This window comes from Triticum dicoccoides, chromosome 1A (assembly GCF_002162155.2).
Source record: "Triticum dicoccoides isolate Atlit2015 ecotype Zavitan chromosome 1A, WEW_v2.0, whole genome shotgun sequence".
NCBI classification, from domain to species: domain Eukaryota; kingdom Viridiplantae; phylum Streptophyta; class Magnoliopsida; order Poales; family Poaceae; genus Triticum; species Triticum dicoccoides.
This window is the reverse complement of record NC_041380.1, coordinates 241,558,583-241,575,882: the sequence shown is the minus strand read 5'-3', so window position 1 is coordinate 241,575,882 and position 17,300 is coordinate 241,558,583.

Sequence of the window (17,300 nt, the reverse complement as noted above, 5' to 3'; positions counted from 1 at the left end):
ATGTTGCCGTGGAATCATTTTCGGATTCATTGTCGTGGCACCCCTTTTGTTTCCGCCACGATGACAAATGCTTCATAATATGCTCATGTCAACATTCTCATAACATTGCATAAACTTGAACATGTCATCCGCATCATTATAATAACATTAAAAATGTTTAAAATTGTTGTTGCATTAAATTGCTAATGCACATGAGGATTTACCGAAATTATTGTTTGATGTTTCCGGCCTCATTTGAAATGCCTAACTGTGTATTTTACTCATGTTTCACGTCTTGCCATATTAAGAACATTTAATATTGTTGGGTACATAACCGAGAGAGAACTAAATAATCGACTGTGGTGTTTTATCAATATGCATCCCGATGCATATTGAGCTCCACTTAACTTGTAGTGTTGTTTGTGCACTTTGCCATGCTATGCATATTTAAACCGGACATGCATCATACTTGGTTGTGCATCATGCCATGTTTATGTGATGGTTGTTTACTATGTTGCTTGCTTCTTTCCGGGTAGCTTCTCTCGTTAGCTTCGGTTCCGTTCCGGAGTTGTGCGGATCCGTTATACTACGTCCGTTTGTCTTCTTCATGGACTCGTTCTTCTTCCTTGCGGGATCTCAGGCAAGATGATCATACCCTCGAAATCACTTCTATCTTTGCTTGCTAGTTGTTCTCTCTATTGCTATGCCACGCTACCTACCACTTGCTATATAATGCCTCCCGTATTGCCATGTCAAGCCTCTAACCCACCTTTCCTAGCAAACCGTTGTTTGGCTATGTTGCCGCTTTGCTCAGCCTCTCTTATAGCGTTACTAGTTGCAGGTGAAGACGAAGCTTGTTCCATGTTGGAACATGGATATTGTTGGGATATCACAATATCTCTTGTTTAATTAATGCATCTATATACTTGGTAAAGGGTGGAAGGCTCGGCCTTATGCCTGGTATTTTGTTCCTCTCTTGCCGCCCTAGTTTCCATCATACCCGTGTTATGTTTCTTGATTTTGCGTTCCTTACGCGGTTGGGGGAATGGAACCCTCTTGACAGTTCGCTTTGAATAAAACTCCTCCAGCAAGGCCCAACCTTGGTTTTAACATTTGCCACCTAAGCCATTTTCCCTTGAGTTCTGCAGACTCAAGGGTCATCTTTATTTTAAACCCCCGGATCAATGCTCCTCTGAGTGTTGGTCCAACCTGTCAGCCGCCGGTGGCCACCAAGGGCAACTCTGGACTAGCCTACCAGAAGTTTGGACAATCCGGTGTGCCCTGAGAATTAGATATGTGCAGCTCCTATCGGGATTTGTCGGCACATTCGGGCGGCTTTGCTGGTCTTGTTTTACCATTGTTGAAATGTCTTGTAACCGGGATTCCGAGCCTGATCGGGTCTTCCTGGGAGAAGGAATATCCTTCGTTGACCGGGAGAGCTTGTGACGGGCTTTGTTGGGACACCCCTGCAGGGTTTGAACTTTCGAAAGTCATGCCCGCGGTTATGGGCAGATGAGAATTTGTTAATATCCGGTTGTAGAGAACTTGACACTTAACTTAATTAAAATGAATCAACCGCGTGTGTAGCCGTGATGGTCTCTTCTCGACGGAGTCCGGGAAGTGAACACGGTTTTGGAGTTATGTTTGAACGTAAGTAGTTTCAGGATCACTTCTTGATCACTTCTAGCTTAACGACTGTTGCGTTGCTTCTCTTCTCACTCTTATTTGCGTATGCTAGCCATCATATATTCTTAGTGCTTGCTGCAGCTCCACCTCACTACCTTCTCCTTCCCATAAGCTTAAATAGTCTAGATCTCGCGGGTGTGAGATTGCTGAGTCCTCGTGACTCACAGATACTTCCAAACAATTGTAGGTGCCGATGATACGGGTGCAGGTGACGCAACCCAGCTCAGATGGGAGCTCGATGAAGATCTTGGTCATTGTTTTGTTTCGTTTCCTTTTGATCAGCAGTGGAGCCCACTTGGGATGATCGGGGATCTAGTATTTGGGGTTGTCTTCTTTTATTTTGGTTCCATAGTCGGGCCTTGATTGTATTCTGGATGATGTATGTTTAACTTGTATTTGTGTGAAGTGGCGATTGTAAGCCAACTCTTTATCCCTTTCTTATTCATTACATGGGATTGTGTGAAGATTACCCCACTTGCGACTAAACTACCATGCGACTATGCGTCTAAGTCGTGCCCCGACACGTGGGAGATATTGCCGCATTGTGGGTGTTACAGCGAGCTCGAGCGAGGGTGCCTTGCGAAAGACAAGAAAACAAAAACGCTCATGAGGGCGCTTGTCCAGCCCCCTCGCGAGGCACGCGAGGGAGAGAACAGGTCAAAAACGAGGAACCGAGGGTAGAAAGGGAGGCAACAAGGACAATGAAACAAGGCCAGCAAGGAACACCAGAAAAAATTCTCACGTTAAAAGAGGGGGCAAACCAACTGCGGAAAGCAAATGAAAAGCCGCGTCCAGCACCTAGTCTACTCTTCTTGTCTTCTCCCCAGTGATACGTCTCCGTTGTATCTACTTTTCCAAACACCTTTGCCCTTGTTTTGGACTTTAGCTTGCATGATTTGAATGGAACTAACCCGGACTAACGCTGTTTTCAGCAGAATTGCCATGGTGTTATTTTGTGCAGAAATAAAAGTTATCGGAATGACTTGAAAATCAATGGAGATTATTTTTGGAATATATAAAAAATACTGGAAGAAGAATCAACGTCAGGGGGCCACACCCTGTCCACGAGGGTGGGGGCGCGCCCCCCTGCCTCGTGGGCCCCCTGACGCTCCACCGACCTCAACTCCAACTCCATATATTCGTGTTCGGGGAGAAAAAAAATCAGAGAGAAAGATTCATCGTGTTTTACAATACGGAGCCGCCGCCAAGCCCTAAACTCTCTCGGGAGGGCTGATCTGGAGTCTGTTCGGGGCTATAGAGAGGGGAATCCATCGCCATCATCATCATCAACCTTCCCCCATCACCAATTTCATGATGCTCACGGTCGTGCGTGAGTAATTCCATCGTAGGCTTGCTGGACGGTGATGGGTTGGATGAGATTTATCATGTAATCGAGTTAGTATTGTTAGGGTTTGATCCCTAGTATCCACTATGTTCTGAGATTGATGTTTCTATGACTTTGCTATGCTTAATGCTTGTCACTAGGGCCTGAGTGCCATGATTTCAGATCTGAACCTATTATGTTTTCATGAATATATATGAGTTCTTGATCCTATCTTGCAAGTCTATAGTCACCTATTATGTGTTATAATCTGTTAACCCCGGAGTGACAATAATCGGGACCATTACCGGTGATGACCATAGTTTGAGGAGTTCATGTATTCACTATGTGTTAATGCTTTGGTCCGGTACTTTATTAAAAGGAGGCCTTAATATCCCTTAGTTTCCAATAGGACCCCGCTGCCATGGGAGGGTAGGACAAAAGATGTCATGCAAGTTCTTTTCCATAAGCACGTATGACTATATTCACAATACATGCCTACATTACATTGATGAACTAGATCTAGTTCTGTGTCACCCTATGTTATAATTGTTGCATGATCGATCGCATCCAACATAATTCTCCATCACCGATACAATGCCTACGAGCTTTTCATATATTGATCTTTGCTTATTTACTTTTCCGTTGTTACTGTTACAATCACTATAAAACCCAAAAATATTACTTATCAAATTACTTTTCTACTAAATACCTTGCTGCAGATATTAAGTTTCCATGTGTGGTTGAATTGACAACTCAGCTGCTAATACTTGAGAATATTCTTTGGTTCCCCTTCTGTCGAATCAATAAATTTGGGTTGAATACTCTACCCTCGAAAACTATTGCGATCCCCTATACTTGTGAGTTATCAAGACTATTTTATGGCGCCGTTGCTGGGGAGCATAGCTCTATTCTTTGAGTCACTTGGGATGTATATCTGCTTATCATTATGAAGAACTTGAAAGATCAAAGAACCAAGATTTTTCCCTCAACTACGAGGGGAGTTAAGGAACTGCCATCTAGCTCCGCACTTGATTCACCTTCTGTTTTGAGTAAACTTGCGACACCTACACATGCTATTGATTCTGATAGGTCGCATATTACTGATGATGCCACTTCTGCTTTGCATGATATTTATGATGAAACTACTTCTATGCTTGATACTACTGTGCCACCAGGTGAATTTCTTGATGAACAACTTGCTAGGATTAGAGAGAATGAAATTATTGAAACTGATAATATTGATGAAAGTGATGATGAAGATTCTCCCCCTAGATATGAATTGCCTATTGTTCCCGAGGGTTATGTTATGGATGAAGAAACTGCTAGAGACTTCTTAGCTTGCAATGATAGATCTGACCTTAAGAAATTATTAGCTAAGCTTAAAGAAAAATCTTTGAATGCTAGAATGAAATATGGCCCTGCTTTTGCTACTTCGCCTATCTTTATTGCTGATAAGGATTATGATTTCTCTGTCGATCCTGAGTTAATTACTTTGGTTGAATCTGATCCTTTTTATGGTTATGAATCTGAAACTGTCATGGCACATCTTACTAAATTAAATGATATATCCACCCTATTCACTAATGATGAGAAAACCCGTTATTACTTTATCCTTAAGTTGTTTCCGTTCTCACTAAAGGGTGATGCTAAAACATGGTTTAATTCCCTTGATCTTGGTTGTGTGCGTAGTCCCCAGGATATGATTTATTACTTCTCTGCTAAATATTTCCCCGCTCATAAGAAACAAGCGGCTTTAAGGGAAATATATAATTTTGTGCAAATTGAAGAAGAGAGTCTCCCACAAGCTTGGGGGAGGCTTCTACGATTACTTAATGCTTTGCCTGATCATCCTCTCAAGAAAAATGAAATACTTGATATCTTTTATAATGGACTAACCGATGCTTCCAGAGATTACCTGGATAGTTGTGCTGGTTGTGTTTTCAGGGAAAGAACTGTTGATCAAGCTGAATTGTTATTAAATAATATGTTGACTAATGAAAATAATTGGACACTTCCTGAATCAACTCCTAAGCCAACTCTGAAGAAAAGGGGTATTCTATTTCTCAGTCCTGAAGATATGCAAGAGGCAAAGAAATCTATGAAAGAAAAAGGTATTAAAGCTGAAGATGTTAAGAATTACCACCTATTGAAGAAATACATGGTCTTGATAAACCGACATAGGTAGTAAAGGTAAATTCTCTCTATAGATTCGATAAATGTGAAATCCCATTTACTAAGTTTGCTAGCCAATGCTTGGATGAGTTTGGTGACTTTATGGTTAAACAAGAAAACTTCAATGCTTATGTTGGTAGACAATTGAAACACAATGCTGATATGCTTGAACACTCGGGTGATTATATGGCTAATGTTAAAGGTGAACTTAAACTTATTAGTAAACATGCTTCTATGGTTACCACTCAAGTAGAACAAGTACGCGGAATGATTTGCTCAATGAATTAAATAATAAGAAGAATGATAATGCTGTTAGAGTTATGACTAGAGGTGGTAAAATGACTCGGGAACCTCTGTATCCTGAGGACCATCCTAAGAGAATTGAGCAAGATTCTCAGAGAACTAATGTTGATGCACCTAGTCCTAAGAGGAAGAAAAAGAAAAATGATAGGACTTTGCATGCTTCTAGTGAACCTGTTGTTGACACACCTAAGAATCCCAATGATATTTCTATTTCTAATGCTGAAACACAATCTGGTAATGAACATGAACCTAGTGATAATGTTAATGATGATGTTCATGTTGATGCTCAACCCAGCAATGATAATGATGTAGAGATTGAACCTATTGTTGATCTTGATAACCCACAATCAAAGAATCAATGTTATGATAAGAGAGACTTCGTGGCTAGGAAGCACAAAAAAGAAAGAGAACCATGGGTTCAGAAACCCATGCCCTTTCCTCCTAAACCCTCCAAGAAAAGGATGATGAGGATTTTGAGCGCTTTGCTGAAATGATTAGACCTATCTTTTTGCGTATGCATTTGACTGATATGCTTAAAATGAATCCTTATGCTAAGTATATGAAGGAAATTGTTACTAATAAAAGAAAGATACCGGAAGCTGAAATTTCCACCATGCTTGCTAACTATACTTTTAAGGGTGGAATACCAAAGAAACTTGGAGATCCAGGAGTACCAACTATACCATGCTCCATTAAAAGAAACTATGTTAAAACTGCTTTATGTGATCTTGGAGCCGGTGTTAGTGTTATGCCTCTCTCTTTATATCGTAGACTTGATTTGAATAAGTTGACACCTACTGAAATATCTTTGCAAATGGCTGACAAATCAACTGCTATACCTGTCGGTATTTGTGAGGATGTGCCTGTTGTGGTTGCAAACGTTACTATTTCAACGGACTTTGTTATTCTTGATATTCCCGAGGACGATAGTATATCTATTATTCTTGGAAGACCCTTCTTGAATACTGCAGGGGTTGTTATTGATTGCACTAAAGGCAATGTCACTTTTCATGTTAATGGTAATGAGCATACGATACACTTTCCGAGGAAACAACCTCAAGTCCACAGTATCAATTGTATTGAAAAAATTTCAACAATTACTATTGGAGGGTTTGAATTTCCTATTCTTACTGTCAAGAAGAAATGTGATATTCTCATTGTTGGGGATGTGCATATCCCCGTTGAGCTAACCTAGTGTTATTCGAAAATTCTTCGGTTTCATGTTATTCGATATGAGTTTGTTAACAATACCTGATCAACCTTGTTAGTGGATTCCTTTTGATGAACATGATATGGATGAATTTAGAAAACACAACTCGCTGTACCCTCTTTTTACTTTCTGTTATTTATATTAAATAAAGCAAAAATAGTATTTTTTTTGTCTGTTTTCTAAATTATCCATGCAATAAAAAATACCTCGAAAATAAAAGTTCTCCAAATGCCCTGAAAATTAAATATGATTTTTTCTAGAATATTTGGCAGTGAGAACACAGTAGGGGGAGCAGCCACGTGCCCACGAGGGTGGAGGGCACGCCCACCCCCTGGGCGCGCCCCTGCCCCGTGGACCCCACGTGGGTCCCCTCCACTTATCCCAGCCACCACACACTCCTTCTTCCTCCCAAAAAAATAACTAGTCATCTCAAACCCGAGTTCTTTCTCATCTTGCTGCCATTTTCAATCTCCTTGCTCAAAGCTCCATTCACAAAACTGCTTTGGGGGATTGTTTGGTATGTGACTCCTCCAATGGTCCAATTAGTTTTTGTTCTAGTGCTTTATTCATTGCAAATTTTTACTGCTTAGGTGACCATGTTCTTGAGCTTGCATGTCAAATTTATGTGGTCAAAAGTAGTTTTAATGCATGATATATCCTCTGAGCACTTGTAGGAGTAGTTTCTATCAATTTTGTTGAGTTTGGTTCATTTTTATTTTAAGTTACTAAAAATTTCAAAAAATTCCAGAAAAAGATGAAGAGATTTTTGAGGGGCTCATCGAGCCGAAGCTCGAAGGATAAGCAAAGTGAAGAGAACAAGAAGACCAAATATAATCTCCCTCGTACTGTGGAGGTTCGGCCATGTAAATGGCCCTGTGATGAGTTCTTGAAAGAGGGTGGGATTCATGAAGATTTTTATCATTTGGCTGAGAATGCAGGCCTCACCGCCTTCCTCCATGACTAGCGTGAACAGTACCTCTTACTCACCAATATCTTTGTGCAAAATTTTCATTTGCATGCTAGGAGATCAACACCTTTGGTGGAATTTTATTTATATGGTGAGCATAAGGAGATGTCACTTTATGATTTTTGTCGGGTCTGTTTGATACCCTTTGAGGGCAGCATAGAGGAACAACATCGTAATGATGTGGAGGGATTTATTGATATGATTGCTGTAGGGGAAACAAGGAAAGTTTATGATGCGAGAATCACTAGCATACATTTTCCTGTTTTACGTTACTTCGCAAGATTTGCTAGTAGATATTTAATTGGTCGCGGGAACTGTGGGAACCTTAGTGCCCCTGATATTGTTATTTTGCGCCATGCCTTGTTTTGGGACACTACTTTCAGTTTAGGCACTATTGTTGCTAAACGGTTAAATCTTTATCGTACTAAGGGCCCCGTCCTCGGAGGCATCTTTGCCTCACGCCTTGTTGCACACTTTAACATACCTATCAGGCATTATGAGAAAGAGGAAAAGTTGCTGCCTTCTATTGCTCTAGGTTATAAGAGTATGGTAGCACATGAGTTTATTGTTAAGGATAAGAATAAGACACTCAAATATAAATTGATATTTAACAAAACTTATTGTGAGTTTATTACCTTGCCTGCGCCATCTTTGTTCAACATATTTTCAGGCATGTACCTTGTTCTGCCGGAGGCCATTCATGCCTACCGGAGCCAGATGCTAGTTGCAGAGCCGGAGCCACCATCTGATCCTCACCGTCAGTCTGTTTATCAGTGGAATCCGGAGGAGATCACAAGCCAGTGGCAATCTAAGGACCCTTCTCAGTACGACCCCAACTATAGTTTTGATCCATGGGCATAGACCAACTTAGGCCAAAAGCCTAAGCTTGGGGGAGTACGTATTTCTCAATGACATTACATTCATGTTCACATACTCATGCCAGTTGTCGGTGCTCATACTTTTTCATTGTATCATCCATGCTAGTTTATTTTCATTTTCTCGCTTTCTTCTTGTGTGTTTGAAGAACCTTAAGAAAAACCAAAAAAATTAGTTGTAGCTTTTAGTTAGTTTACTTTCTATGCCTGTAGTAGTAGTAATTAAAAACAAAACCCAAAAAGATTTCTTGTTCTTTATTTTCTTGTTGGGAGTTTTCCCATGTAAATAGTTTTGTTTCTTTTCTTTCCTTTGGGGGTCGAGAGGAGAAGACCATGATGAAAATGTTGAGTGGCTCTTATATGCATTATTGTTGATCTAACAAAGAGCCCATATTACCTTGTCTTCTCTCTTGAATTGAATGCTTGCAGATTCCAGCTTAGTCCAATGCACGTGCACTATTATTATTATCCACACTATTCGGTCGTGCAAGTGAAAGGCAATATGATGATATATGATGAACTGATTGAGATGAGAAAAGCTGGTATGAACTCGATCTCTCTTGTTTTTGTAAATATGATTAGTTCATCGTTCCTGATTCAGCTTATTATGAAATAAACATGTTTGCAATGACAATTACAGATTGTAGTTGCTTATGCCATGCTTAATTAGCTAGGAGTTTATAATGGTTTACCTTGCGTGCCAACATGCTATTAAAATGGTTGTGATGTGGTATGATAGGGTGGTATCCTCCTTTGAACGATTCGAGTGGCTTGACTTGGCACATGTTCACGCATGTAGTTGAAACAAAATCAACATAGCCTCTAAGATATTTATGTTCATGGTGCATTATATCCTAATCATGCTTGTATTCGGTGTTGATTAATTTTAATGCATGTTCATGACTGTGGCCGCTCTCTAGCTGGTCGCTTCCCAGTCTTTTTCCAGCCTTCACTTGTACTAAGTGGGAATACTGCTTGTGCATCCAATTCCATAAACCCCAAAGTTATTCCATATGAGTCCATACCTACCTATATATGGTATCTACCTTCCGTTCCAAGTAAATTTGTATGTGCCAAACTCTAAACCTTCAAATAAACATTCTATTTTGTATGCTCAAATAGCTCATGTATCAACTAGGGTTGTCTGTATCCTCCATGCTAGGCGGGTTATCCTCAAGAGGAGTGGACTCCGCTCCTCATTCACGAGAAAATGGCTGGTCACCGGGATGCCCAGTCCCATGCTCAAATCAAATCAAAATAATTGCAAACAAAACTCCCTCGGGATTGTTGTTAGTTGGAGGCACCCGTTGTTTTGGGTGAGCATGGATTGAAGCTTATTCATGGTGGGGGAGTATAAACTTTACCATTCTGCTTGGGAACCTCCTATAATGTGTGTAGCATGGAAGATATCGAGATCTCTCAGTTGTTATGTTGACAATGAAAGTATATCGCTCAAAATATTATTCATATCTATTTCGAAATCGAGCTCTGGCACCTCTACAAATCCCTGCTTCCCTCTGTGAAGGGCTTATCTATTTACTTTTATGTTGAGTCATCATCCTCTTATTAAAAAGCACCAGTTGGAGAGCACCGCTGTCATTTGCATCCATTACTGTTAGTTTACATTGAGTATAACTGGATCTCTTTTACCATGAATTACAATGTCTAGTCAGTCCTTGATCTTTAAAGGTGCTCTGCATTTATGTTTTGTGGTCTCAGAAAGGGCTAGCGAGATACCATCTTGTTATATCATATCATGATTGTTTTGAGAAAGTGTTGTCATCCAAGATTTGTTATTATTGCTCGCTAGCTGATTATGCTAGTGATATGAGTAAACATGAGACCTAAATGTTATTTTGAATATGGTTCGTTCATAATCTTTGCTAAAAACTTGAATGTTGGCTTTACATATTTACAACAACAAGAGCAAACAGAGTTTGTAAAAGTTTTTCTTTATCACTTTCAGTTTATCAACTGAATTGCTTGAGGACAAGCAAATGTTTAAGCTTGGGGCAGTTGATACATCTCCGTCATATATACTTTTCCAAACACTTTTGCCCTTGTTTTGGACTCTAACTTGCATGATTTGAATGGAACTAACCCGGACTGACGATGTTTTCAGCAGAATTGCCATGGTGTTATTTTTGTGCAGAAATAAAAGTTCTCGGAATGACCTGAAAATCAACAGAGATTATTTTTGGAATATATAAAAAATACTGGAAGAAGAATCCATGTCAGGGGGCCCACACCCTGTCCACGAGGGTGGGCGCGCGCCTACCCCCCTTCGCGCGCCCCCTCTGCCTCGTGGGCCCCCTGACGCTCCACCGACCTCAACTCCAACTCCATATATTCGTGTTCGTGGAGAAAAAATCAGAGAGAATGATTCATCACGTTTTACGATACAGAGCCGATGCCAAGCCCTAAACTCTCTCGGGAGGGCTGATCTAGAGTCCGTTCGGGGCTCCAGAGAGGGGAATCCATCGCCATCGTCATCATCAACCTTCCTCCATCACCAATTTCATGATGCTCACCATCGTGCGTGTGTAATTCCATCGTAGTCTTGGTGGACGGTGATGGGTTGGATGAGATTTTTCATGTAATCGAGTTAGTTTTTTTAGGGTTTGATCCCTAGTATCCACTATGTTCTAAGATTGATGTTGCTATGACTTTGCTATGCTTAATGCTTGTCACTAGGGCCCGAGTGCCATGATTTCAGATCTGAACCTATTATGTTTTCATGAATATATAAGAGTTCTTGATCCTATCTTGCAAGTGTATAGTCACCTATTATGTGTTATGATCCGTTAACCCCGAAGTGACAATAATCGGGACCATTACCCGTGATGACCGTAGTTTGAGGAGTTCATGTATTCACTATGTGTTAATGCTTTGGTCTAGAACTCTATTAAAAGGAGGCCCTAATATCCCTTAGTTTCCAATAGGACCCCGCTGCCATGGGAGGATAGGACAAAAGATGGCATGCAAGTTCTTTTCCATAAGCACGTATGACTATATTCAAAATACATGCCTACATTACATCGATGAACTGGAGCTAGTTCTGTGTCACCCTATGTTATAACTGTTGCATGATCGATCGCATCCGACATAATTCTCCATCACCGATCCAATGCCTACGAGCTTTTCATATATTGATATTTGCTTATTTACTTTTCCATTGTTACTGTTACAATCACTATAAAACCCAAAAATATTACTTTTGCTACCGTTACCATTATTATCAAATTACTTTGCTACTAAATAACTTGCTGCAGATATTAAGTTTCCAGGTGTGGTTGAATTGACAACTCAGTTGCTAATACTTGAGAATATTCTTTGGCTCCCCTTGTGTCGAATCAATAAATTTGGGTTGAATACTCTACCCTCAAAAACTGTTGCGATCCCCTATACTTGTGAGTTATCAACCAGCATGGAGCTAAGTGTTGCCACTAGTCGTGGGAGGGAGCCCCCGAGGCCCGAGGGCGGCACTCCTCGGACTCCGAGGCGTGTACAGCCCCACTCATTATTACGTGAGAGTGTCACGAGCGGAGATTCTTCACAATCACTGGGCCTTGCTTCATGGGTAGAACTTCCGGAGGTGATGGATGTTCCAGGCGTTCTGGATGGGGATCCCGTCCTGTGTCTCCAGGCGTGCGGCGCCAGGCCTAGAGACGTGGGCAAACCGAAACGGACCCTCCCACATGGGCGAGAGCTTGTGTAGCCCTTCCCTGGAGAGGACCTGCCTTAGGACAAGATCACCCACCTCGAGCGTCCTCGAGCGGACGCTGCGGCAGTGATACTGCCGCAGCACCTGCTGGTACCTCGCAGCTCGGAGCGAGGATTCACGGCGGCGTTCCTCCCCCGGCATGAGATCCACCCCTCGCATGGCATCCTACTGCATTTCATCAAACGCCAGGACCCGCGCGGAGCGATGCCTGACCTCGTGTGGGAGAACCGCGTCTGCTCCGTAGACGAGGAAGAATGGGGTTTCGCCTGTCGGCCTGGTGGCGGTGGTGCGGATGGACCAAAGCATAGACTGGAGCTCATCGTGCCAGCCCGTGCCACAGGCCTCGAGCTTCTTCTTGAAGGTCCTTGTCTTGAGACCCCTCAGGACCTCCGCGTTGGCGCGTTCGGCCTGGCCGTTGCTCCTAGGGTGCGCCATGGAGGCGTAGCAGATCTGCGTTCCAAGGTTAGCACAATATGTTTTGAAGAGATTGCTAGTGAACTACGAGCCATTGTTGGTGATGATGCGATTAGGGACTCCAAATCGGCTTACTAAGCCCTTGATGAACTTGACTGCTGACCCGACCGGGATGGTGCGGACAGCTTCCACTTCCGCCCACTTGGTGAATTTGTCAATGGCGACGTAGAGGTAGTGGTAGCCTCCAGGCACTCGAGGGAATGGACCTAGGATATCCAGCCCCCAGACCACGAACGACCATGAGAGCAGGATTGTCTGGAGGTCCTGAGCAGGCTGGTGGGTCTGCTTGGCGTGGAACTGGCACGCCTCGCAATATTTCACCAGCTCGGCCGCGTCGTTGAGTGTCATGGGCCAGTAGAACACGCTGCGGAAAGCCTTGCCGACCAGGGTGCACGACGACGAGTGGTGCCCGCAGTCTCGTCCATGTATGTCAGCCAGCAACTCTTTCCCCTGTTCCCTGGAAATGCATTGCAGAGAAACATCATTTGGCCGCTTCTTGTATAGCTCACTGTCCTGAATGCAGTACGTCGTAGCCTGTCGGGTCACACGCTCCGCGTCTTCCTCCTTCTCCGGCAACGTGCCTTGCGTCAGGTATGCCTTGAACTCCTTGGTCCAGCACCCCTCCTGAGGCTCGAGCGCTAAGAGGAGGCGCGCTCCCGAGGTCGAGCCACAGGCGGGGGCTCCCGAGGCTGGTGGCTGGGGGAGCTCCTCCTGAGGTGGCGTCGGCTCCGCAGGCGGAGGTGCTGCCGAAGGCTTGAAGAGCCGCTCCTCGAAGACGCCAGGCTCTTGGGGTTGCTGCTTGGATGCTCTTCTGGCGATGTCATCGGCCTCTTTGTTGGTTCCACGAGGCACATGATGTAGCTCCAGGCCCAGGAATTGCTTCTCCATTTTACGAACCTCCACGAGGTATGCCTCCATGTGCTCATCCTTTGGCTTGTACACCTTGTTGGAGAAGTTGATGAGGAGCTGCGAGTCTCCCTTGACGGTGAGGCGCCTCACTCCCATGGCCACCGCCGCTTTGAGGCCGGCGATGAGACCCTCGTACTCTGCGATGTTGTTGGAGACCTTCTCGCCCCGCTTGAAGCAGAGTTGGACGGCGTAGTAAAGCTTGTCCTGAGTGGGCGAGATGAGTACGGCTCCAGCCCCCGCGCCTTGTCGTGCGAATGCACCATCGAAGTACATGATCCAACCATCGAGCGCTTCACTTCCTGGCAAGAGGGATCGGTTCTCGCCTGCTTCAAGCTCTGGGGTGTCGGTCCATTCTGCCGCAAAGTCGGCGAGTGCAGCCCCCTTGATGCCCAGGTCGAACGCTTGCAGCTTGATGTTCCATTCGGCGACCCTTCCCACAGCATTGGGGCTTCTGAGAACTCTCTCCAATGGGTAAGATGAAATGACCCTGATGAGGTGACCTTGGAAGTAATGGCGCAGCTTGCGCGAGGCCACTGGGAGCGCGAGCAAGAGCTTCTGAGGCATGAGGTGTCACGCCCTCGCATCTCGCAGGACCGTGCTGACGAAGTACACTGGGTGCTCAACAAGGGTGGGAGAGCTGACGGAGTTTTTGGCTCCCGAGGACTGAAGTGTTTCCTGCAGGTTTCCAACTCCTGGGGCTTCGTGACCTATCGGGGCAGTCGATGTCTCAAGAGCATTGCCTTGGTGCCGAGCTTCATCATCCGGCTTGACGACTCCACTTGGCGGGTCCTTGACCTTGGGCCCCTCCCTGAGGGCCACCAACGTCACGCTGGCGGAGTGGGGTGTGGCAGACGGGTAGAGTACGAAGGGCTCGCGAGGACGAGGCTCCACCATCACCGGCGGGCTGGTCAAGTATCTCTTGAGGTCTTGAAATGCCAGGTCGGCCTCGGGGGTCCACTCGAACGGACCCTTCTTCTTCATCAGGTTAAAGAACGGCAATGCATGCTCCCCTAACTTGGAGATGAAGCACCCCAATGAAGTCACGCAGCCTGCTAGCTTCTGCATCTCCTTGAGGTTCTGTGGCGGGATCATGTCTTCAATTGCCTTGACCTTCTCTGCGTTGGCCTCGACCCCCCTGTGAGACACGAGGAAGCCCAGTAGCTTGCCCGAAGGGACACCGAACACGCACTTCTCCGGGTTGAGCCGCAAGTCCACCTAGCGTAGGCTCGCAAAGGTCTCCTCCAGGCCATGAATCAGAGCTCTTGCCTCCTGAGACTTCACCACAATGTCGTCGACGTAGGCCTCAACATTCCTCCCGAGCTGCTGTCCTAAGGTGATGTGCATCAGTCGCTGGAAGGTTGCTCCTGCGTTGCGCAGTCTGAATGGCATACAAGTGTAGCAGTACACCCCACATGGGGTTAAAAAAGTTGTTTTCTCCTCATCTTCCACCACCATCTTGATCTGGTAATAGCCTGAGAACGCATCCAGGAAACATAGCAGGTCGCACCCGGCGGTGGAGTCGAGAATCTGATTGATGCGCGTCAGCGGGAACGGGTCTTGAGGGCAAGCCTTGTTGAGGTTGGTGAAGTTGACACACATGCGCTCCTTCCCTTCTTTCTTCGGCACGACGACCGGATTCACCAGTCACTCTAGATATCGGACTTCATGAATGACGCCCGCTGCCTCCAGCTTGCGGGTTTCCTAAACGATGAAGGACTAGCTTCTGCATCTCCTTGAGGTTCTGTGGCGGGATCATGTCTTCAATTGCCTTGACCTTCTCTGCGTTGGCCTCGACCCCCCTGTGAGACACGAGGAAGCCCAGTAGCTTGCCCGAAGGGACACCGAACACGCACTTCTCCGGGTTGAGCCGCAAGTCCACCTAGCGTAGGCTCGCAAAGGTCTCCTCCAGGCCATGAATCAGAGCTCTTGCCTCCTGAGACTTCACCACAATGTCGTCGACGTAGGCCTCAATATTCCTCCCGAGCTGCTGTCCTAAGGTGATGTGCATCAGTCGCTGGAAGGTTGCTCCTGCGTTGCGCAGTCTGAATGGCATACAAGTGTAGCAGTACACCCCACATGGGGTTAAAAAAGTTGTTTTCTCCTCATCTTCCACCACCATCTTGATCTGGTAATAGCCTGAGAACGCATCCAGGAAACATAGCAGGTCGCACCCGGCGGTGGAGTCGAGAATCTGATTGATGCGCGTCAGCGGGAACGGGTCTTGAGGGCAAGCCTTGTTGAGGTTGGTGAAGTTGACACACATGCGCTCCTTCCCTTCTTTCTTCGGCACGATGACCGGATTCACCAGTCACTCTAGATATCGGACTTCATGAATGACACCCGCTGCCTCCAGCTTGCGGGTTTCCTAAACGATGAAGGACTGCTTCTCCGTGGATTGTCGCCTTGCCCTCTACTTCGTAGGGCGCACGTTGGGGCACATCCTCAGATGATGCTCGATCACTTTTCTCAGAACCCTAGCCAGCTGCTTGGGTTCCCAAGTGAATGCTTCCCTGTTCTCCCACAAGAAGTCCACCAACTCTTTTTCTTGATCTGGGGAGAGGTCGGCGCCTATGGTAAAGGTGGCGCCAGAGGCCCCGTCTTTTTCGACCGGTATCTGCTCGTCTTGGCTTGACCCTGAGTGAACGGCTACTTCTTCTTGGTCGGCACAGCCCCCTTGGTTCTGGACACTGCCTTGTAAGTTGGGCGAGTTGCCGCCATGGCCCTGAAGGCGAGCTTGAGGGCCGTCATGGCTTCCTTGGTGTCTCCGACCACAGTGAGTACGTCCTTGCTTCCTGGCATCTTCATGAAGTTGTAGACAGGAGAGTGGCTGCCATGAACCGAGCCAGTGCCGGGTACCCGAGGATGGCGTTGTACGGCAAGCCGATGCGGACGATGTCGAAGTCGATTAGCTCGGTGTTGTAGTTGTCGCATGTGCCGAAAGTCACGGGGAAATGGATCTGTCCCAGGGGGTCAGAGGAGCCGCCACCTATCCCGAAAAAAGGCTTGCTGGGGCAGAGCCGCTCAAGTTGTACGTGTAGGAGGCTGAAAGCCTCCATGGAGAGCACGTTGAGGCCTGCGCCGCCGTCGATGAGGGTCTTGGTGACGGCTACACCGCAGATGGTGGGCGTGCAAAGCATCGGAAGCACGCCCGAGCCAACGGTGGTGACTAGGCGATCCCCCGAGCTGAAGATCAGGTCGGCCTTGGGCGCCGCCCAACCCGGGGGAGCCCCCTGCCGCGTGGAGACGGTGCTAATCTGGCGAAAGAATGGCTTGGCGTGACGATCCGAGGGCGGCGCCTAAGAGCCACCGAGGAGAGCCACGACGACAGGGGGTGCTGGTCCTCCGAAGTGCATGATGAAGAGATCACACAGCTCTTCCCAGGAGGCCACGGAAGACTCCGGTAGATGGAGGAGCCAGGCGCGCGGTACGCCAGTCAGGGCCATCGGAAGGTAGTTGGCCATGACCTTACCGTCGCCGCTTGCCTCCAAGACGGCCTCCTCGTATGCCAGCAAGAAGGTTGCCGGATCCGCCGCACCATCTTAACGGGGCGGCATCTCCGGCTTGAACTTGTGCGGCCACTACACCCGCCGCAAGGCGGGGGTGAAGGCCCGAAGCCCCATGGCACTGCGAAGGGCGCCCGTCAATCCAGTTGGAGAAGAGGCGGCGTCCATGAGAGT